This window comes from Mustela nivalis, assembly GCF_964662115.1.
Source record: "Mustela nivalis genome assembly, chromosome: 15".
Taxonomy (NCBI): Eukaryota; Metazoa; Chordata; class Mammalia; order Carnivora; family Mustelidae; genus Mustela; species Mustela nivalis.
Window position 1 is genome coordinate 36,029,765 of NC_139034.1, and position 23,280 is coordinate 36,053,044.

Genomic DNA, 23,280 nt, shown 5'->3' on the forward strand with positions numbered 1-23,280 from the left:
TCAAATAAAAAAATCTTAAGAAAAAAAAAAGAAAATTAGGATACTTTTAAAACTTCTGCATTTTCTGTTGTTCAAGAGCACCTATGGTGTTTCTGAAATTGATCAGAAGTACTTTTAGCACCTGAAGCATCAGTCGGCTGGGTCTGGAGGTGTGAGCATATACAAAGTACGTACTCTGAATTGCAATTCCCTCTTTATATCATTGGCTCAGTTCCACCATGGAGGTTTTAATTTTATTTTCCTTATTGAGCAATACAGAAGCAAAATAGGGGTGGAGTAATTTTGCTCCCTGTCTTCTGTTGACTTGTCCTCAACATTCCGTAACCCTTGGTGTGCTTATCTGGTTCTTATTCCTGCTTCTTATTGTTTAAAGGGAGACAAACCATAAGTGACTCTTAATCTCACAAAACAAACTGAGGGTTGCTGGGGGGGAGGGGGTTTGGGAGAAGGGGGTGGGATTATGGACATTGGGGAGGGTATGTGCTTTGGTGAGTGCTGTGAAGTGTGTAAACCTGGTGATTCACAGACCTGTACCCCTGGGGATAAAAATATATGTTTATAAAAAATAAAAAAATTAAAAAAAAAATCACTTTCTGTTGTTCTGACATTGTTTTCAAATTTTAGCTCATCCTGAAAGTTTGCCTGTCTGATCCCATTGTTAAAGGTCTGGGACATTTATGGGATAGATTTATGAAGCACACATTCTGATGGAGGAAGAAAGACAATAAACATCAGAAAGAGATGAAGTATGTCAGGGACTATAAGGTAAGCATGGTGGAAAAAATATACTGGAGAGCAGAGATTTGGAGTTCTGGGTCAGGGGGTGAGTTTTAATTTAATTTAATTTAATTTAATTTTTTTAAAAGATTTTATTTATTTATTTGACAGAGATCATAAGTAGGCAGAGAGGCAGGCAGAGAGAGAGGAGGAAGCAGGCTACCCGCCAAGCAGAGAGCCCGATGCGGGGCTCTATCCCAGGACCCTGGGATCATGACCCGAGCCGAAGGCAGAGGCTTTAACCCACTGAGCCACCCAGGTGCCCCATGAGTTTTAATTTTAAACAGGGTGGCTGAGGTGGCTCAGTGAGCCAACATTCTTTGAGCAAAGACTTCAAGGAGATGAGCAGAAGGTTAGGCTTTTGTGATTAAAATGAATTGCATGCTTCTTCCTCCCCTGCTTATACATAGACTCATGTGCTCTGAATCACTTGTAGAAAAGGAACATTACATATATTACCTCTCTGGTTTTCCATTAACACCATCCCCCACCTTCTCTCACCTTCTTTGGGACTAAGGAACTAAGATATACAGACCAACGCTATATCCGGTTCTTAATTTCAGCTGTGAACTAATCTTTTCTTGGCATATAGTAGGCACTTAGCAAATGTTTGTTAAACAAATGAATAAAGAGCAAATGCCACTAGCTTATAGGAGGTGGCAAATTATAGAAGGTGGCAAATGAGAGCAGAAACCTCTTAGGCATATATTCCCTTGAATGGGATCCTTTGAAGATGCAAGACCTGAAGGCAGACCAGAGGAAGAGCAGGTGGCGGTTCTGTAGTTTGGGGCTTTAACCCTCTCTTTGTAGCTCCTTGAGGAACACCTTTAGTGAGGTGGGTGTAGAAGCTCACTCCATGAGCTACCCCTCAACTTGGAAACTGTACACTCAGACATTGATTTTGTGAGAATAGGAAGTGGAAAAATCACCCAGGAGGTATTTTTCCATTTAGTTTTTAAACTTCTGAGTGAGCTTTGCTGCTCTCCACCACAAAACAAACATTAAGCAGTTTTTCCCAGGGTCCCACATCTTGGGCGGGCTGAACGCAAAAGGCCCTTGCCAAAAATCACTGCATGGAGTGTGCTGTTTGTAAGGAAAGAAAACAGAAATTCACAAACCATGGAGTTCTGACACACCATGTAGGAAAACTTTCTGGGATGTATTTTCTCCTTTGGCTTGAAATAGCAAACCGGAAAGTGAATGCATTCTATATTCTGTAAAGATAGATAATGAGCAAAAGAAACTTAAAATATGGGTAACCATTGAACTTTTTATCCTAACTGGGACAATTTTGAGAGTGGAAGTGTCTCTGTTAATCATCACATTGGAGAAACAGGCATAAGCCAACATTTGACTTTCTTAGGCGAACCAGAATATGTGGTGACCCTAAGTAGAGGAAAAGTACTATGAAAAACAGTATACAGCGAAGGACTGATAAAATGTAATATTTTTTCCATTGTTGCTCATTTTACCTTTGACACTGCCATCCCTATCATAGAGTCACCAAATCATGGAATTTTTAGGCTCAAATTGTACTTACAGATCATATGGCCTTCTACTCAAAAGATGGTCCATGGCTAGCAACATTGGTATCATTTAGAAGAAATGCAGAATCTCAGGCCCTACACCAGACTTATTGAATCAGAATCTGTGTTATAACAATATCCTCAGGAGATTTGTATGAGTATTCAAGTTTAAGAAGCACTGATTAAAGCCACTTAACAAATACAGAAACTGAGGCTCAGGGAGGTGCAAGGACTCATCTAAGTCTCTTAGCTCCTAAATTCATCATCTCATATATCCTATAGCTAGTTTTCCTTCCATAGGCAATGGTTCTCTCCTATCTCTCCATACCTTAAAAAGCCTGAAGCTGGCAGAGCAGACCTGAATTCTAGTCCTGGTGTCACCTCAGGGTCAGCAAAGTCACTGCATCCAGTCCCCTCATCAGTAAGATGAGGAAATTTGACTATCTTGTCCACTAAGTTTCTCTTGAAGTTCAAAAGTTCCATAATTTGGGGCATCTGGGTGGCTCAGTGGGTTAAAGCCTCTGCCTTCAGTTCAGGTCATGATCCCAGAGTTCTGGGATCAAGCCCCGCATCAGGCTCTCTGCTCCCCAGGGAGCCTGCTTCCTCCTCCTCTCTCTTTAAAAAAAAAATCCATAATTTTATCAATTTTATGAATTCAGGCATTCTGAAAGCTAAGTAAATGGAAGAGTCCCAAAAAACATAGTATAGGACAAGTGTCTTGATTAATGCTTTTCATGAGGAATAAATGTTGTTTGTAATGAGAAACTGGGAGCTGAAATGGCAGAAGGAAGTGTTGATCACAGAAAAGAGTATTTGGGGACAATGGAGAAAGGTGCTATGGAATGTTTAAGAAATGGAAAAAAAAAAAATAGGGATGCCTGGCTGGCTCAGTCGGTTAAGCATCTGCCTTCAGCTCAGGCCATGATCCTGAGGTCCTGGAATCGAGTCCCATGTCAGACTCCCTGCTCAGTGGGGAGTCTGCTTCTCTTTCTTCCTTTACCTCTCCCCCTACTTGTGCACTTGCTCTCTCTCTCTCTCTCTCTCTCTCTGTGTCAAATAAAAAAATAAATAAAATCTTTAAAAAAAAAAAAAAAGAAATGTGGGAAAAAAAAATATCAGGCAGCTTTAAAGCATGTTCCTAGTAAGTTTAGACCATGGCATACAACATAGCCTTTAAGTTAACAAAATTTTTCCTTCATTGGAGATAGTTTATATAAATACTGCTTCTGAGACTTTCCCTTCCAACCTCGGACATCTGTCACTATGGGCAACGTGATGGTTAATTTTAAGTGTCAGCTTGACTGGGTTTTGGTGCCCAGTTGTTTGGTCAAATACTAGTGTAAGTGTTGCTATGGAAGCACTTTTTAGAAGTGACTAACATTTACAATCAGTAGACTTTAAGCAAAGCAGATTATCCTCCATGATGTGGGTGGCCTTTTCCAATCAGTTGAAAGCGTACAAAGACTGAGGCTTTCTGAAGAAGGACTTTTGCCTGGAGACTGCAGGATGGAAAGCTTGCCTGGGTTTCCAGACTGCTAGTCTTCCCTATGGATTTGGGACTCCAGAATGCAACATTAACTCTTAGCTGAATTTCCAGCCTATTAGCCTGCCCTACCAATTTCAGACCTGCCAGCACCCATAATTGCACAAACCTATTCCTTAAAATAAATCCCTCTCTTTCTACACACACACACACACACACACACACACACACACACACGGTTTTGTTTCTCTGGAAAACCCTGTCTAATATAAGCAGCATTCACAGATCTCTCTCCATTCTTGTTTAACCAGAAGTTAAATGGTAGACACACTTTGGGTGATCTACTGATAAATGTGGAAAGTAGAAAAGTCTTTGTTCCCAAGTTCTGCATGAAGAAGGCAGGGTTCATTTTTGATCACCAGTTTATCCTCAGTGTCTACCTAAGACTGTGCCTGGCACAGAGAAAGAAGAGGTACTCGGTAAACGTTTGTGAGTGAATTCACATGAGAGTGATGCTTAGCTGGGACTTTTAGGGCTTGGGAGAGGGAAATGGAATAGCCACGTCCACTGTGAGTTATCAGTATACCGTAATGATTAAGAACACAGACTTGGTTGCATGGTGTGCTCCCAGCTCTGCCATTCAGTATTTGTATGACCTTGGGAAAGTTACTTAAACTCTCTTAATCTCAATTTATCCATCCAAAACATGACTGCAATAGTGTGCCTGCCGCAAAGGGTTTACGTGGGGCTTAAGTGAGTTAATATAAATAAATATAAATAAAACACTCAGAACAGTGCTTGGTAGGCACAACAGAAGTGTTTGCTATTACTACTTTTGTGTTCCCACATCCAATAATGAACACTCGTGTCTGCAACTGTACTAACTACTGGATAGGAAAAAAAAGAAAAGGTAAGACAAAATGGCAGCCTTGGAAGAAATCAATCAAATAGAATAACTGCATATAGTGTGATGAATGTGCAAAAAATCTATGGAAAGTGCTCAGGAACATAGACGGCAGCTGATTATCTAAACCAAGTAGCCTGTGAGGCCTTTATGCAGGAGGGAAAATTGGAGCTAAATCTTGAAAAATGAATAAAAGTTCTGAAAACAAAGAAGTGAGAAGGGCATTACTTGTGGAAGAAACAACGCATAGGAAAGCATAAAGGCATGATTTGGGACATGATGAACTCTGTGTTGAGCCTGAATAATGTCCAAAAAGCAATATTTGGTAGGTAAAGGCAAGAGCGTCTAGGGCTCGGGAGGAGGTAGTGACTGAAAAGATAAATCTTGGCAGATTCATCACAGCATTTCTGAGCTGTATTCAGGAATGAGCATGTGGGTGAGAAAATTCGAAGTTTGCCAAGGTCCACAGCATTTAAGGAGCAATGGGGTTTGAAACACTGGAACCAGAATTAGAGAGGTAGCAAGGAGACCCAGAAGAGAATAGTACCATGGAAGCCAAAAAAAGAACATTCCAAGAATGAAGGAACGCTGATCTCTCTGTCACTGTGGATTTGCCTTTCGTGTAGAAGGAACAATTCGTGGTCTTTTGTGTCTGGCTTCTTTCTCTCAGCCTAATACTATCAAGTTTCATCTGTGTTGTAGTAAGCATCAGTACTTCATTCCCTTTTCTGTGGCTGAATAATTTCCCAAAGCCATATTTTGTTTATTCATTCACCAGTTAATGGTCATTACTTTTGTTTCCACTTTTTTGTTTATTATGAATAACACTGCTATGAATATTCATGTACAAATTTTTGTGTGAACATATGTCCTTAATTCTCTTGGGTCCAACAATTAGAGGTTTGCTAAATAATATAATAAATTACCATGTAACCATCCACAAGAATGATATAGCATTATGTATGCTCACATGGACAGAATCATTAAATGAAAATACAAGGTACAATGTGTATTGAAAAAAGCCCATTTTATAATTATAGACAAACAACTAAATGAATAAATATGCAAAAAACAATGAAGATATACTAGGAGGAAAGTAATTATTTCTAGTCTTCCCTTCCCCCTAATACAAACTCCACTACGCAGATGCCTTTAGAGCATTCAAAAAGGGATGTACCAGTGTGCTAGTGTTAAGAAGAAAACAACAGCTGAAAAAACCTCACTAATTACACAACTTAAAGGTAATTTTATTTCACCTCTTTGGTAAGGTTTCCATGAACATGCAATTAAGATAATTGCTAGTAACTAGGCGAATTTAGTCAAAGCAGGAAGTATGCTGTTCTAAAACTTGTGTGGGTACAATTAAAAAATAAAAAAGGAAAACATCTGTTAATGTTCTTGAAGAACTTCCAGTGCTTTCCGTCCTAGGATACCACCCAAAAAAATGCCATAAATCTTAGCCTTGTCCCCACACAGCCATCAGTTCCCAGGGGAGGCGGAGGTTCTCTCAACTACCTATTTTCCTTTTGTGAAAATCTTTCCCAAGCAGATGCTGCTGCCTGTTACATCGGTGGCCTCCAGTGAGCCTTGCTTCCAGTGTTCACACCTTGGAGGGGTCCTCTCCCCAGGAATCTGGGTTGGCCTGTGACTCACAATAACCAATAAAGCGTGGCCACCGAGCCAGTTCTGTGCCTAACCCCTAAGAAGATCTGGCAGCTTCTGCTTTTGTGCTCTCCAGAGCCCTAAGCTACCACGTAAGAAGCCTGGGAACTCTGCTGGAGAGACCACATGGAGAGGCCATGGGGAGAAGTCACACGAAGAGAGAGTCCAGAGATCCCAGTGTCCTTCTAGACCCCATGATTAAGTGTAGCTGAGTGGCTACTGAAAGTCCCAGCAGGGGAACTACTCACTGAACCCCGCCCAGTTACTGAATCCTGGGCAAAAACTGGTTATTGTATCTTAAGCCAGAAGTTTTGGGATGATTGGCTAGGCAGCAATAGGTGACCAAAAGGAATAACTGGTCCTTTTTTCAGGAGAGGTGTAAGACATTTTGAAGGAATTTAAATAACCCCAAAGGGTTAAGAACATGCTGCATCATGTCGCAAGTGGGCCCTTCCCTAACCAGCCCTTTCCTATCATTGGTAGAGAGACCGAGAGGGTTAAAAGCCAGGCGAACCAGGAGCTTAAAGTGAATTCATTGCCTTCAGCCCACACCTTTTCATCACAGCAGCATCCCCTTTCCATTCCATTAAGGCTGCAGATCTCGAGTTTTTCTCTCCATCTGCTGTTTTCATGTGTGTGTGCCTGCTAAGTATACTCAAACACGCGTTTCTTCCCTAGGAAATTCCTTTACCTACCTTTCCAACTTGACTATTCCCCTGGAACCTACTGTCCTGAGTGTTTCCTCTCATTTTTAGCTTTTTACCTTCTCCGTCCTGTGGACCATCACAGCCCCTGTTTCTCTTTGAAAGCCGTTCTCAAAGCATGCACGGGGGCTCAGCAGCATGAGCAGCACCTGGGAATTTATTAGAAATGCAATTTCAGAGTCCATCTCAGACCTGCCGAAGCAGAAACTCCGGGGATGGGACTTGTGATCTGTTTTAATAAGTTCTCTAGATGATTTCTAACGTACACTAATGTTTGAAAATCACCGCGCTAGAACATAGGTCAGCAAACTTTTTCTGTAAAGAGCCAGGTAGTAAATATTTCAGACTTTGGAAGCTATATGATCTCTGTTGCAGCCGTTCCCAACTCTGTTATTATAATATGAAAACAGGCACAAACAATGTGTAAACAAACAAGCAGGGCTGTGTTCTAATACAATACCACTTATAGGTACTCATAGTTGAGTTTTATACAGTTTTCATGTGTCACAAAATATTGCTACTCTTTTAATTCTTTTCAGCTATTTAAAAATGGGAAAATTTAATCCTAGCTCAAAAAACAGGCCATGGGCCTGCAAGCCTCAGTTTGCTACACTGTCCTTAGAACATCTCTGGTTTGCTCTTACTCAGGGCACCTTTGGCTGATGCATCCATCTTTAGCTCAGCAGTCTTTTATTTCTGAGCCCACTGGGTTATCTCCCACTCTCTGGGCCATTGAACTTCCCTGAAGCCATGTCTTGAGGAAATGGTTCCATTTGGGCCATTGGGTCTGATTAAGAAGGCCCAGCCGGGGCCTTTCTTTACCATGAGAATTTAGCCTCAGGTCAGGCTGAATGGGAGTGGATTCGGGGCACTCTGCTCCCAGATGACCATCAGTATAGTCCATGATGATCTGGGCCCCCTCATTGACTCCAATAAACCAGAAATATGGAATAGAGATGACCCCTCCAGAGTCATTCCAGGCGGGGATGATCTTGGACCAGGCCACCTCCCTATAGCTATTTCCCTCCGGAGCTGTGCTCCCAGGACCGAGTTGCTCCCTGATGACTGGCATCAGGGTTGTTTAGTGCTTGTCCACCACACGTTAACCTCCCCTGTGGGCTAGAGGAGGAGAAATGTGTGTGTCTTTTGTGTGTGTGTGTGTGTGTGTGTATCTTGGCATAGTTGAGAGAGGACGTACAGGGAGCAGTGGGTTGGGAAGGTGCATGCATTAGTCTTCTAATTTTCTCTATCTATTTATTTATTTTATCTTTCTTTCTTTTCTTTTTTTTTTTTTTTTTAGATACATTTGAGAGAAAGAGCACACGCAGGGGGAGAGGCAGAGGGAGAGGGAGAAGCAGACTCCCCGCTGAGCAGGGAACCCCCTGCAATGTGAGACTCAGTCCCAGGACCCTGAGATCATGATCTGAGCCGAAGGCAGACACTCAACCATTTGAGCCACCTGGGCGCCCCCGAGTCTTCTAATTTTATAAAAGAGAAAATAATGACACGGAGTCCTGCTGCCCTCTGGAATACCGGCCTCCTTTCTCCCCCCTTCCCTTGCCCCTCAGCAGGGAAAGCACAGCTGCCTTAACGGCAAGTGATGTTGCCTTTCCCAGACTGCACACAATCGCAGCAGCCATGAGACAGCTTCTCTTCCTCTGCCGCAGCTCTGGGAATCACAGCACTGCCAGGCTCCCGCGCTAAATGACAAACAGATGGAAAGACTTTTTTTGTGGGGGGGACTATTAAAAGAGGCAACAACATTTCAGGGCTTCTTGTTTCTGGCAAAGCTCATGATTTTGTTTTTGTAGTTGTTGTTGCTGCTATATATGTAAAGCAGAAAGGTGTCAAACGGGTGAACTTCTTTTCCTGCTTCAGAATCGGAACAGAATCCCAGTCCTGAAAAAGAACCGGAACACGGGGCATCTGTCATTGTAAACAAGCTTCCTGGATGGAACTCAGCAGGAGGCCTTCGGTGGGGTTTCAGGGCTGAAGCCTGAGCCTCTCCTGTGACGGCTGCGTCACAGGGCATGGGAGATGCGTCAGGACAACTGTCATCATTAGCAGTTACCATGAATGGGGCACTCCACAGGAGGGATAATGAAGCAGAGGCCAAGAGAGATCAGGTAGCTCGCTTAAGGTCACCCAGTTAAGTGGCCAAAACTGATTGCAGTTCCACGTGTACTTGGTTCCAGGTTCCCTCAAGCTCTCGGTGGTCACTCCCAGCCTCAGGAGTCCTAATTAGCCCTTGTTCTATAATACTAGCGCTTTGGGGTGCTACACATGTTCTAAGCACCGCACATAATTAACTCGTTGAATCCTCCTCATTTATGTAGTAGACACCATTATTGTCCCAAGTCTACATAAGGGGCAGTTGAAGTACGAAGCTAGCAAGTAGCTCAGTCACCTTGGAACCTAAGCCCACTGGCGTTAGACACTTGCTCTCAGCCACTGTCCTACAGGCTCTGGATGGAGGCAAAAGGTTAATATCCTGGGGTTAGCTGTGTAATCTTTGCCAAGCTATATAATATCTCTGAATGCCAGCTGTTTTATTTAGCATGGGCCCAAAAGGGTTAACATTAACAGCAAGAGGTAAGGGAACCATCCCCTAATGGCTTACCTGCCAGACAGGTAGCATATTCTTTAATAAGTAGAGGTTTACTGATTATTGTAGAGTCCTTTCAGGCTAAAGGGAGGGAAATATGAACTTTGGAAACTTTTTTAGTAATATTTTCCTTATTAAAAAATACATGTACATTATAGAAAATGCAGATGAGATGAAGACAACAGTCTAAAATTCTAGCAGTATGAGACTATTATTATTTTGATATATATTCTTCCAATTTTCTTTTCTGCATATAAATGCAATTATTTCTATAAGGTTGAGATTATATTGTCCATTATGTGGAACACTAAATTCTACATATGAACATATTTCTACATCATTAGATCTTTTACAGTGTCATTTTGAAAAACATATACAGTTTGTACTGAGTGGTTACATTGTAATTTTTATGATCAGCTCCCTATTGTTGGATATTTACTTTGCTTTCAGTTTTTTCCCTATTTTATAAGTTGGATATTTAGGTTGCTTTCAGTTTTTCCCCTATTTTATAAGTAAAGCTTTGTTGAAAATTCTTGAGTTAAATATAAGAACAGCCTTTCATGTCATTTGATACTTAAGCATCGCATTTGAGACCTACATCTACATCCCTTTCTAGCCACATATTTACCATGTAACCTTAATGAGTTACACTTTGTGGCACCTGGGTGGCTCAGCTGCCTTTGGCTCAGGTCATTATCTGAGGGTCCTGGATCGAGCCCACATGGGCTCTCTGCTCAGCAGGGAGCCTGCTTCCTCCTCTCTCTCTCTGCCTGCCTCTCCTTACTTATGATCTCTGTCAAATAAATAAAATCTTTAAAAAAACAAAAAACAAGTTACCCTTTATGAGTTTCAGTTTTTCCATTGCTGAAGGAGGACAACAATACTAATAGCCACCTCACAAAATGACTAGAAGCATTAAATTGAGAGGCTTAGCATAGACCCTAAATGTGTACCTGTCAGGTCAAATGATATGCATATTTTCACGACATAGGATAAAATTGCTCTATTACCTTCTGTAAAGGTTGAGCTATTTATATCCTTGCCAGCAGTGTAAGACAGTACCCATATCCTTAGGAACTTGATAACATTGAATATTAACATAAAAAAACTTTGCTAATTTGATTGGCAAAAAAAAAATTGCAGTGCTGTTTTAATTTGCATTTCTGATCATGTGGATTTTAAAATAAATGTGTATCTGTGTGAGTCACGTGGTTTTACTGACTGAGGAAAGAGAATGCTGACAAGTGAACAAAAATACTCAAAATGAAGGATGGTAAAAAACCGTAAGATATGCAGCTGAAGGCGAGAGACCAGACTTCAGAGAATAACTCTTCATACTCATGTAAACTATGCCTCTGTAGACTTGACCTTGAATTTGTAGGGAGTACTTTACATGGGGTTGTCTGGAAATTTGAGGCACCCAAAGCCACGTCTAGAATCTAAGTCCCCATTGGAGGACAGATGAGGGAGATGAACCTTTTCTCCACAGCTGGTTTGCCACATGGCTCCAAACCTGGCCCTGTTCCCTGTGTGGCGGGGGTATCAGCTCCAGCGTCCTCTGTTTCTGGTGTCCTCTGTCTCCCATGGCCACAGTCATGGGTTGAAGGAGCAGGAGGACAAGACTGCCATCAGCTTGATGATGCAATTGTTCTGGAAGCTGCTGATGAGAAAGGGCAAGCCAATTTGTCAATTAAGGAGCAGTAAAACTCTGAGTTAGTCCTTGGCTCCTCTTCAATGCTTTAGTCCAGCTCAGAGGAAAATAAGTAAGCAGGATGTAGGAAGAGAGCTGAATCTAACCTTCATGAGTCAAGGTCGCCAGACTTTTAGAGTGTCACACGCACCCACACACAAACATTAATGAAAGGTACTTTCAATTTTGCCACGTTCATCTACTGATTGATTTATTGCCTGAGGCCTTTGGCAGTGCATTTGTTACTCTGACCTAGAACTAGAACTGTATTGATTCACTCAATCATGCTTGACGCTGTGGATACAGAGATACACAAAATATGGTCATGTCCTGAAGATGCTCTTTTTTAAAGAACATTTATTTGTTTGAGAGGGAGAGAGAAAGCGCACGTGCAGGATGGTGGGGTGGTGGTGAAGAGCAGAGGGAGAGAATCTTCAAGCAGACTGCCGCTGAGCACAGAGCCCAATGCACAGCTGTATCTCAGGACCCTTGAGATGATGACCTGAGCTGAAACCAAGAGTCGGACGCTTACCCAACTGAGCTACGCAGGTGCCCCCTGAAGATGCTCTTAATGAGCTGGGGGAACTCCTCATCCACTTGCAAATGTTTCCAAATCAGTACCTTAGGAAACTTGTAGGTACATTTAAAAAAATATATTAATTTATTTATTTTCAGCATAACAGTATTCATTATTTTTTCACCACACCCAGTGCTCCATGCAATCAGTGCCCTCTATAATACCCACCACCTGTTACCCCAACCTCCCACCCACCCCCTGCCACTTCAAACCTCTCAGATTGTTTTTCAGAGTCCATAGTCTGTCATGATTCGCCTCCCCTTCCAATTAACCCCAACTCCCTTCTCCTCTCTAACTCCCCATGTCTTCCATGCTATTTGTTACATTTTTAAAAAATGTATCTAATTGTTAACAGGTACCAAGGAGCTGCCAGTGGCTCCTCTCTTGAAGGACAACATTGAGTACAGGGCTAGATGGAGAAGGGACATTCCTGCTCTGAGGGCCACAAACCAGCCTGTGACCTTCCTTTGCCATATGTTTTGGCTCCAAACACTTCAGTGGTCAGCTCTCAGACCCCAGAGAACTGCTCTGTCACGTGCTCCTCTGCCTTACTGATGGACAGGCCCCAATATTCTCATGGCCAGCCTTCTTTCTGTCTCCTAGAATACTCCAGCCTTTTCTAAGCACCCACTTTTTGGCAGAAGAATCAAATAAACCCCCTTTAAACAACACATTCCCCTTCCTTGCTTTTCTCTAATGTTCTCAAGGAAAAATCTTGTGTTCTGTTTCCCGTGACCAATTCCTCAGGTCATTGACCTCTTTGTCACATTTGTTTGTCTTGTCACCTTCTTGTTCACCAGTCTATCCTTATGTCTTTTGGATTTTACCTCTTCAGTATCAAGCCTATTGACCTCTGATCATCTATAGCACTGTCACCTTCTGTGAGGCTACCATCTTTGCTCCCCAGGCCTCCTGAAACTTTGGTTTCCCCATTTGTAGTCTTCAACTCATTTTCCCCACCAAGCCTAGATCTTACAATACTTCCTATTGGTTTTAGGAAAGGCTTCCCATTGCTTTTAGGAAAGTTACAAGTCTTTAACACTAGTCCCTGTGCACATCTTTACTTTTATCTTCACCTTACAGCCTGATTCCCTGGGCATCTCCATGCTGGCCACCACCATCTTTCAGTTTCTTGGACCATCCCTGTGCCCTGCTTCCCTGAGCCTCCGGGCTTGTACTTTTCTCAATCGGGACCATTTTCCCTATTGAAATCCTCTGAATCCTTCAGCTCTCCATCCAGAAGTTACTTCTTCATAGATGTTCTTCCTCACTTCCCTGACCATGTCAAATCCCATACATGTTCTTAGCTCTCCATGTAATTTGTCTGTCATGGGCTCTTTCACAGTTCATAAACGTATATTTGTGTAATTATTTAACTTATGTCTCTATCCAGTCAGACTCTAAAATAGATGAAGGGACATTGTGTTCTTTTTACTGTATTCTTTTTACTGTATTGGGTATATAGCAAATAATCAGTGAATTTTTTTATTAAAATAATTTAAAGAAATGACTTAACAAGGACCAGTTAGTTTTCTCAAGAAACTCTAAGATTTTGCCTCAGAAATAGAACACACTCATCTATGTATGTAGGAATCTTCTTGGTTTTATCACACTGGGGAACTTTGGGTAACAGGATCAAGGATGCATTTATCTTTGGGGTTCCATGAATAGGTACAGTCACCTCAGAGTTTCTATTCTTTTGTACCAGTTTTGTACATTATCTCTATAATTTAGGGTGGACATGGTATAGGGTAATACAGTAATGGGGTGCAATTTAATTTACTTCTCCAGTATCTCCTACTCTTGACCTCTTAACCAGCCCATGTCACAGATTGATGCAGGGATCCTTTCAGCACTAAGGGGACGTGACTTTCTTGCTGCTGCAACATTTGACCATTAAAAAGGTGTTTCTGTCTTTGTCATTAGTTTGAGCGTTCTCAGGGGTACTGGTCAGACAGTCCATAGAGTGCCCCTCAATTTGTGTTTGTCTGCTATTTCCTTTCTTTTTTTTTTAATTGAAATATATTGAAATTTCTTATCGTAAAAGTTTAAGGTGTACAGTGTGTTGACTTGATACATTTATATATTACAATATGATTGCCATTGTAATTTTAGCTAGATAAAGTGTATATAGGACCCCCCTAATATCTTTAAAACTTTCTAATAAATATAAAATTATTATATTAAAATAGATGTTAGTTAAAACTAAAAGGTTCTTTTTTTTTATTTGTAATAATTATTTTCCATATGCCTGGGTAAGAATGAGTATATGTATGTATAAGAACTGTGCCATATTTCTTCCAAGCTCTCTGTGTGAAATAGGATCCTTTCTCCATCCATCTGTCCAAATCTTACTTAAGTTTTTAGGTCCAGCTAAAGTTCCCTAAGAATAATTGTCCCCTTCCTTGAGTATTTGAGTATTTGCCATGTGCCAAAACAATGTGCTGAGCATATGCACATGGTAGAATGAGTATCATTTTCTCTCTTTTTAACTAAGTAAGTAAAAGAACTGAAGTGTAGGGACTCTGACTAACTCAATCAGTGTCACTTAGCTGGCTCTGAAATCATACATTTAATCTCACTGTGCCCTTCTGCCTCCCTTTATTCCAGGAAGCCATTCTTGGTTTTAGTCTTACTTTCCCTCTCTTCCTCTGAATTGCTGCCGTTCCTTCTGGCTGTGACACTCAGCTCCAGATTTTATTAGGTTCTGTGCTAATTTGTTGGGCTTCCATGTAGATTCCTCTCGTCTCCCCATTTGTCCTTGAGCAGTAGAAGAGTGATGGCAACCATCTCTGTCCCTCTGTACATTGGGCTAAGGGGGGTCTACATCAGGAACCCTTTATAGTTGCTTACCCTACACCATGGATGGAGTAGTGAAAAAAATGGAGCAGGAGCTCACTGGGGGGAACAAACTACATGAGAAGGATGGCTGAGGGAACATCCTGTAACACACGGGGTACCCTGTGAGTCAGTCAAGGCTTCGGAAGTATGATGGTGGTTTTGTTTCCATTTGCACATGTCCCAAGCAGCTGAATAATCATAAAAGGAAGTATTGCATCTGTGGAAAAGGCAAGCAATAGGCTCCTTTGAAAACAAACAGTGTATGTCTTATCGATGGGATGGCATTTGGCAAAATAGAAAAACATATGCTGTGGTGGTGAGTGTTAAAATAGCAAACCACAGCCCAAACCAAACATAACAAACCAAGCAGCTCGGTTTTTCATAATTACAAGTTGTTACTGCTCTTTTCCTTTCTCTATTGTGAGCCTCCATCCTAATCATCTCAGAGACTGGTAGCGAGGACCAGTGCACCATCCTGTTGTTTTGCTAACCAGTTTTCCCTGCACATGCTTGCTGGGTTTGGTTTTGTGTTTTTAATGGTATGTTCCATTGTCTAACTACTGTTCCTTCATATTCAATCCAAATTCCTCCTACTTCTGGTTCTGGTCATGAACCACCCCCCACCCCAAATCCTTTAGGTCACAATAATCAGGCCAAGTTGCTTTTTCTCTCAGGCATTTTGAATGAGACTCTCTCTTCTGAGTCCGTTTCCAGAAAAGCAGGTCATAGTCATAAAGAATAGACTCCTGAGTGGTGCCTTTCTGGCTCCTCATTTTATCAGTTCCTTGTGAACAATGGGAAAATAAATTTCATGTGACTCCAGGCAGGTATCAAGGAAGATCCTCTGTTGAGTCCTGTGAGGATATAGGTAATTTTATGGAACTGGAAAAAAAAATAAGTTTTCCATTTTTCAAACCTGAGATTTCTCCTTTCATTTTAAAATCTCAATTGCTTCCACTTATATCACTTCAGTAAATCCTGGGAGATGATTCTGAGGAGTTTATTTGTATAGTTTGAGACAAAGGAGTGCTCCAGTGAGTAAGGGACATAAAGAGGTGTTCCCCCCAGGCACCGTCTTGGATTTATTAAACCAGAGGTTATGCTACAGGGAAAGGTAATGAGCCATATGGACCCTTTAGTTCTAAATTGCTTTTACCTAATTGTGACTCAGCTCCACAGGATGAAAAATCATTTGGCTACAGCCCATAATCAAGAGATATTCACACTACAAAAGAAAGTCTCTAAAGAGTGACCCGATTTGACTGTAATTATTACCTCAAGGCGTTTGAAAGCTCTGGCAGAGATTTTGACTTAAAATTAGTTGAAGAAACGGAAAAATTCATCGTCTACCCTTCAAGGTCTTCTGGCTGGACTAAGAATTAAATTTACATGAGACAGATTAACAGAAATAAAAACCAAAGTTTTATGACGTGCACATGGAGGCCCCATAATGAAAGGGAGTCCTAAAGGAATGACCAAGGCAGACAATTTTTATACTTTCTAGACAAAGACACAATAAATCTGTGAAGAATTGACGAGACAAAGAAAAGTTAACGTTGGGAGCTTCGGCTGGGAAGGAATTCTAAACAGAATTTAGGCTGGAGTCATCAATTAGTAGAAAGTAACAAGGGTTGCTTATCCAGCATTCTGGGTTTTAAATCCCCTGTCTCTGGTGATGAGGTTGTTTCTTTATCTCTTGGTACAGGGTGCCTTTCCCATGGGACATTTACGTGCTCCTTTCCAGAGGACAGAGGAGGGTCTGAGTGTCCTGCTTGCACTGGCTGTCTCTTAAGTAACTTGCGTTTATTTATTTATTTATTTATTTATTCATTTAAAACATACTTTTATTTATTGTTTTTTTTTAATTTATTTTTTATTATGTTCTATTAGTCACCATGCAGTACATAATTAGTTTTTGATGTAGTGTTCCAAGATTCATCGTTTATGTATAACACCCCAAATAATCGCTATGCCAAAGTGGCCCATTTGGTGGCAGCCTGCCCTTGCCCCCTACACAGTCTGGTGCTTTTTCTTGGTAGCCTGGGCAACTGTTGTACATCTTTGAGGATTAGTGAACTTAGAATTAAGGTGGAATACACTACCCTTGATTCGGCATGTGGGATTTCAGGCAGGGCTGAGAGGAGCATTCTGGAGGTCCCCTTTCTACGTGGCAGTACTGTTATTAGTAGATGGAGATGGACAGCCTATCTGTGCATGTCTCTATCTGAAGCCTGGCCCCAAGAACTGAGCCACCAACAGGAACACCTGCAAAGTGGTCAGAACAGCTACAGAGTGAGCAAAGGAGCCTCTGTGTGTTGCTTCTCTGGAGAAACCCTGGCTCACAACATGACCTTCTCAGTCATCTCCTTACACACATAAAACAGCATTATCTAGTTCTTCAAGAATAAGCATAAAGCATGGGGCACCCTAGACAAAATATGCCTATTGTACTTGAGAAGCCCATTCCAAGAAGAAATTCTGAATAGTTGAAATATGATCCAGGCCAAAACCTAAGGATAAGGGGGGAAAGGAGCTATGCTAATTATTATTCCAAAGTCTAATTTGAAAATGTAGCCTTACTTTTCATCTATGCTCAGCTTCATTCATTCATTCACTGATTCATTCATTCACTCATTCACCAGCCGGGAGCCAGGGTCAGGGCAAGACATGGGAGATAGAATGGTGAAGGAGGCATGAGATTCTCATAAGCGGTAGAGCAGTGGACAGAAACAACCACGTTATTGGAAACTGCTTCCTCCTGACGACTTCCTTTAAAATAACGTCCCTGCAGTTGCTGTAGTTTTCTGGGAGTAGCTTGTTAACTGAATGAAGAGATGATGTTATTACTTTGGGGGCTCGAGTTCAGTGGCAACACACCCAAATATGTGACATGCCAACAACTCGCCCCTATAGTTGGGGGGTGCTCAACTGCAGGCAGCTGCTTTTGGGGAAGAGACTTGATAGAAATCTCTGTAGAAATAGTTCCTGGTATTGATGGGGATGGGATGGGGAGGGTTATCCCACCTACTTTTATTTCCACAGAAATACCAAGGGAATTCACCACAGCCCTATGTGACTGGTGGGTGGATCAAAGGAGTAGAAAACCAGTTGGCAAGGGTATGGGTGCTCTTTCCAACTAGACAACAGCATAACTTGAAAGTCTCAGAGCTTCTCTTGCTGTGTAACGGATGCAAAGAACATTGACAGTGATGAAATAAGGGGCCTGAAAAGGGTGTCTATTTGATGTGTGTGTGATGGGTGTGGAGCTGGTGGTGCTGGATGATGGAAACCTGAGGCTTGGTGAGAAGGAAGGGTAGATGTTTGTGACTGTCACATAGTCCCTTAAAATCAGTCTTTCACTAATTAGTTTTCTTGGTGAAAGTGATATAACATGTTATATCTATAAGAAGAGATGACCAGAAATGTGATAAAGCTAAGAAAATTACAGCAAATGACACTCGTGTGGCAAGTCCTCCCCAAAATGCCACCTTCTGTGTTTTTACAAAGCCTTCACCCAAGCACATGGCCACAGACAAGGCTGTTGTCAACATTTTCTGCTCTGAGTGAGAACATAGAGTTGGAAGAATATATACAATGCTATGATCTCTCAGTCATAGTCTTTGGTGAGGGTATTGACTTAAACTTCAACAAGCACCACTGTTTGCTTTAGTTTGGTCGAGAAAGATGGAAAATCACAGCCGTTTCTTCTTATAAAAGGTTTCTGGAAGGTTACTGGTAATGACTTACCTTTGTCTGAGAGAAAGCTTTGAAGGGAGTCTGTGGAAGTATAATTGAAGGAGCTGTGTGAGCTCTGTAAGGGAGTTCACTATTCCTTTCCTACAACCCCTCACTACATGACTGCTCTAGGAACTGTGTAATCTTTTCCTCCCTTCCCTTTAGGAGTCGGTCACACATAGAGATATTGGCACTTTCTGTGAGACAAGCTCTATATTGTGAGGTTTGTTATTTTGTAGGCATGTTCTGGGAATCAAAATGTTCTGGACCTCACTTTTTGCTCATCTCACAGATATACTTTAAAAATTCAGGTGAGACTCCTAACTCATAGATGGTGTCATTTTTGAGCTTATAGCTCAGGGCTCACACCTTGACAGAGTTACCCCAAACCTCACTATGTATATATATTCACAGACTCTACTTTGATCACCTTCAATCTATGACCAGCCCAGCCTTGACTCCAGGAGCGACAGTCCTCTAAACCTGGGCTGATGGCAGTGGGTGCCCTGGGGTAGCTTGACAGAGCTCTGGCATCTACTTTGGAAATCTCCAGCTCCTCTTTCCAAGCTTTGTGAAAATAGAAACCTAAGAGACTAAGAGCGTTAACTACATTCAGAGTTTCTCTGGCCTCTGTTTCCTTTTTCTTGCCAGAGTCTGGGTCTGTAGGGCCAGCAAAAGCCACAAAGGGCCATGAGCAGTTCCTGGGTAGCAAGTTGGATGGAGCAGCTGAGACCATCACGAAAGGCCTTTGCCCTGTCAAAGGACCCGAGATCCTCTTCAGGTAAGAGGCCACATCAGCTGCATGAGCATCTTGCCCCATGTCAGGCAGAATGGGGTATGACAGTAATGGAGGTGGTCTCATTTTTCCTCCATACCCAGAAGAGTGGTCCTTGCTGTGTACAAAGGACATGAAGACCATCGGATTAAGAGCTTTCAAAATGTAAGGGCTTTGGAGATTATTTAGTCTAGTAGTTTTCCAGTGCTTTTTAGCTATGAAACGTTTTGTTTGGGGAAACTGCTGTGGAAGCATATTACTAAAAACTGAGAAAGACTGACATGTTCTCATTGAAGCAGGAGTAGGGTAAATCCTGGACCCTGCCTGTTTAGATCCCAACTCAGAGCCTTTAAGAGTTGCATGGCCCAATATTACAGCCACTCACCACACGGAGTTTTTAAATTAAAATTAATTAAATAAAATTTAGAATTCAGTTTCTCGGTGGCACTAGCTATATATTAAGCACTTAATAGCCATTAGGGGTGAGTGACTACCAATTTGACAGTATGGGTAGAAAATCTCCATCATAGCAGAAAGTTCTGTTGAACAAAAGTTCAATTGGACAACAATGCTCTAGAATCAAGAAGATACCTAAGGGGGACTCTGAAACTTCTAGGACTCTGAGAAACCCCGGTAGAAAACCACTGGTTTAATCTAACACCAGAGCAAGAAGAGAAGTCCAAAGGAGTGGTGTGGTTTGCCAGCGTCATGGCTGCTTATTAGAGAGCCAGAGACTTAACCTCTTATCTCCTGCTCCAGTTCTTCTTCCTTCTCCCAGTGTCTTACTCCCTAGTCTCTGTTGCCTCTCCAGGATTCACTAGCCACCCCCCCCCCACCCCCCCAACCCTTTCTCAAAACATCGCTACTATTGAAAGGGAACTCAGGTCCCAGGCCTCTCTGAGGTTTAGAAAGGGTTCTTAAATTTTATACATGTTCAATCAGCTTTAGGCACTTAAATAGAGACACTTAAACTCACATCAGGCCCAAGCAGATGTGAGGGAAATACTGTCAATTAATGGGAGGCTAATTAATCTTTCTTTGCCACATACACTCTGGCAACATCCTAGAAAGTGCTGTTTTGCTCTGAGCTGTGGGATCCTTTGCTATGGAAACAATGCATGATTATAATGTTGATTTCTTGACTTTGTTCAGAAGCTGGAGGTGGAGGGCAGATTTTGCCAGCAGTCACCCCTGCAGTTAGAAAGCTAAGGAATTAGAAAATAGAAAGATCCTTTCATTAGTGAACCAGGGCATTTTGGATTCCCTGCTTTTCATAGAATAAGTATAGTTTATTCTACATGGCATCTTCCAGTTCAGGTTTTTCAAAGTGATTTCCTAAATTCATCTTATTATTTCTCAATCTAAGTGTTATTATTGTTACTTTGCAACATAGAGGCTTGGATGAGGAAACTGTTAGAGATGAGGCTTTTCAAGGGCAGAGGCATCCTGCACAACCTGGGAGCAGGCTGTGCTTTTTTGCAGGGGCTCGGAACTTACCTGGTTCTTCCTCATGTTTGATGACTTCTTCCTTCCTGCCCAAAGCCCCCTATGGCTGCTACTCTGATATGTTTACTTACAGGGATATGCCCTAAAAAGGGCCAAACCAGAAATCGCATCTCCATATATCATCCAGCTAGCCAGCAGTCCTGGTAGCCACCTAAGCAGCCCAAAGTTAGGGAAGGTGACCTTCATGTCAGGCACAGTGCTGGGCACAAAGGTAGTTACATAAATGAAGAGAACAGTTCCTAGTCAAGGAGACCAACTTCTGAACTCACATTTACAACATGGTGTGGTATTCATGCTAGAAGCATTCGCGAAAAGTGATGGGAGCTGTAAAAAGGCTTTAGCGCCCATCACTACAATGATATCATGCCACTGATCTTCCATGTGTCTTACTTCCTTGGCTTCTTAACCTGTCTAGATAATTTTCATTCATCCATCAGAATTCAGTTGGGATGATCACCTTTATCTGTGAATCCCCTCTGACCACCCTACCTTCCTGAAGGGTAGGCAGAGTTGGGTGCATTATCCTCACTGTCCTTAGGGTAGCCCTTAAATTTCTCTATTCAGTATACAGATTGTTTTGTAATTACTTGTTTGTGTTTCTGTTACCCCTTTAGAATATGAGCTTACACCCTCTAAGCCCAATTTCTTCATCTATAAAATGGAACAGTGTAAGGAGAGTACAGACATTTTCAAATGAATGGTAGCTAACATTACTATATGAATGGATGGAAGGAGGGATGAATGATGTGGAGGTTGTGATATATAAGTTGGGTCATGAAAAAATTAAAAGAAATTGTCAGATGGAGAAATCTTAATTTAATTTAATCTTAATATTAAGTTTAGTAATATTCTTAAATTTTGCCATATATCTAAAACTGGAAACTAGTTTGTTGAAAGTTTATTATTAACATCACCAGCATACCTTTATTTCATTTATTTATTCATTTATTTTAAAAAAGTATTGTTGGCAATGACGGAATCCTCTTGCACTGTTTGTGGGAATGCAAGCAGGTACAGCCACTATGGAGAAAAGTATGGAGGTTCCTCAAAAAGTTAAAAATAGAGCAACAGTTGCTCTACCAGGTACCCAAAGGATACAAAAATACTAATTCAAAGGGATACGTACACACGTGTATGTGTGTTTATAATGTTTATAGCAGGGTCATTTACAATAGCCAAATTATGGAAGCAGCCCAAGTGTCCATCAGTAGATGAATGGATAAGGAAGAGGTGGTGCACATGCACACACACACACACACACACACACACAGTGGAATATTATTCAGCCATCACAATGAATAAAATCCCGCCATTTGCAATGACATGCAAATAAGTCAGAGAGGGTATAATGCTAAGCAAAATAAGTCAGAGAAAGACAAATACCATACAGTTTCACTCATGTGTGGAATTTAAGAAACAAAACAAACGAGCAAAGAAAAAAAATAAGAAGGGAGAGAGAGAGACAAACCAAGAAACACTCAACTATGGAGAACAAACTGATGGTTACAAGAGGGGAGGTGGGTGGGGGCATGGGTTAAATAGGTGATGGGGATTAAGGAGTGCTTTTGTCATGATGAACACTGACTGGGTGGTGTATGGAATTGTTGAATCACTATATAGTACACCTGAAACTAATGTAACACTGTTAACTATGTTAGAATTAAAAGAAAATTTTAAAAAATTAAAAAATAAAATAAAAGTGTCAAACATATATAGATGGGATTTGGGGAGAATATTTGGCAGAGGAAGGACACAGAACCCTCTCTGGAAGAATTTAAGGTCAAAAATACATGAAATGGTTAATCCTGCAGACATATAACTAGTGAATACAAAAATGAAAAAATATATATATAAAGACACATAAAGGACATATATGATGAAAGCAACAGGTGTTCAGAGGGTGCAGATTTTGTTCTGATTTTAATTTTGATTGAGGAAATTTTCATGAAAGAGGTGCCTTTTAAGATAGGTACCATTTGGAAGGAGTGGTTGGTTTTCTAGCAGTGGTAGACCAGAAGCATGGACAGGGTAGATTCAGGAGGCAGCAAGTTACCAATCCACATAGAGCAGAGGTCTTACACTGAGGAATTGTAAGAGCCAAGATTCATCCATTTATCCAACAGATTTTTATTGAATTCCTGTTATGTGCCAGACACTCTTCTAGGCATAGGAAGTATAATAATAAACAAGATAGAGTCCTGGATTATAAGGAACTTACGCTCTATGGGGCAAGACAGGCAATTAAAACATAGAAACAATGAATATATAATAGTGTCAGGAAGTGGTGAATCCCATGAAGAAAAATAAAGTAGGCAAAGGGGAAAGATAGAAATTTCTGGGCTGCTCTAATAAAAACTCCTGTTTGGGGGTACAAGGTCAACAAAGTCTTCTCTGATGATGTGGCATTTAAAAGCAGATACCCGAATGGAGTGATGGAAAAAGCCACATAAATATCTGGGCAAAGTCATTCAAAATGGAAGAAACATAAGTGCTAA

General features: G+C 41.4%; 1 long non-coding RNA gene across 1 annotated transcript in view; it reads left to right on the plus strand.

Annotated features, from left to right (window-relative positions):
• Positions 1–23,280, plus strand: part of LOC309849104 — a 96,700-nt gene that overhangs the window by 36,423 nt on the left and 36,997 nt on the right. The window contains exon 3 of the long non-coding RNA XR_014303490.1: positions 19,156–19,285. This is a non-coding gene — a long non-coding RNA (uncharacterized lncRNA). The remainder of the gene's footprint in view (positions 1–19,155; positions 19,286–23,280) is intronic.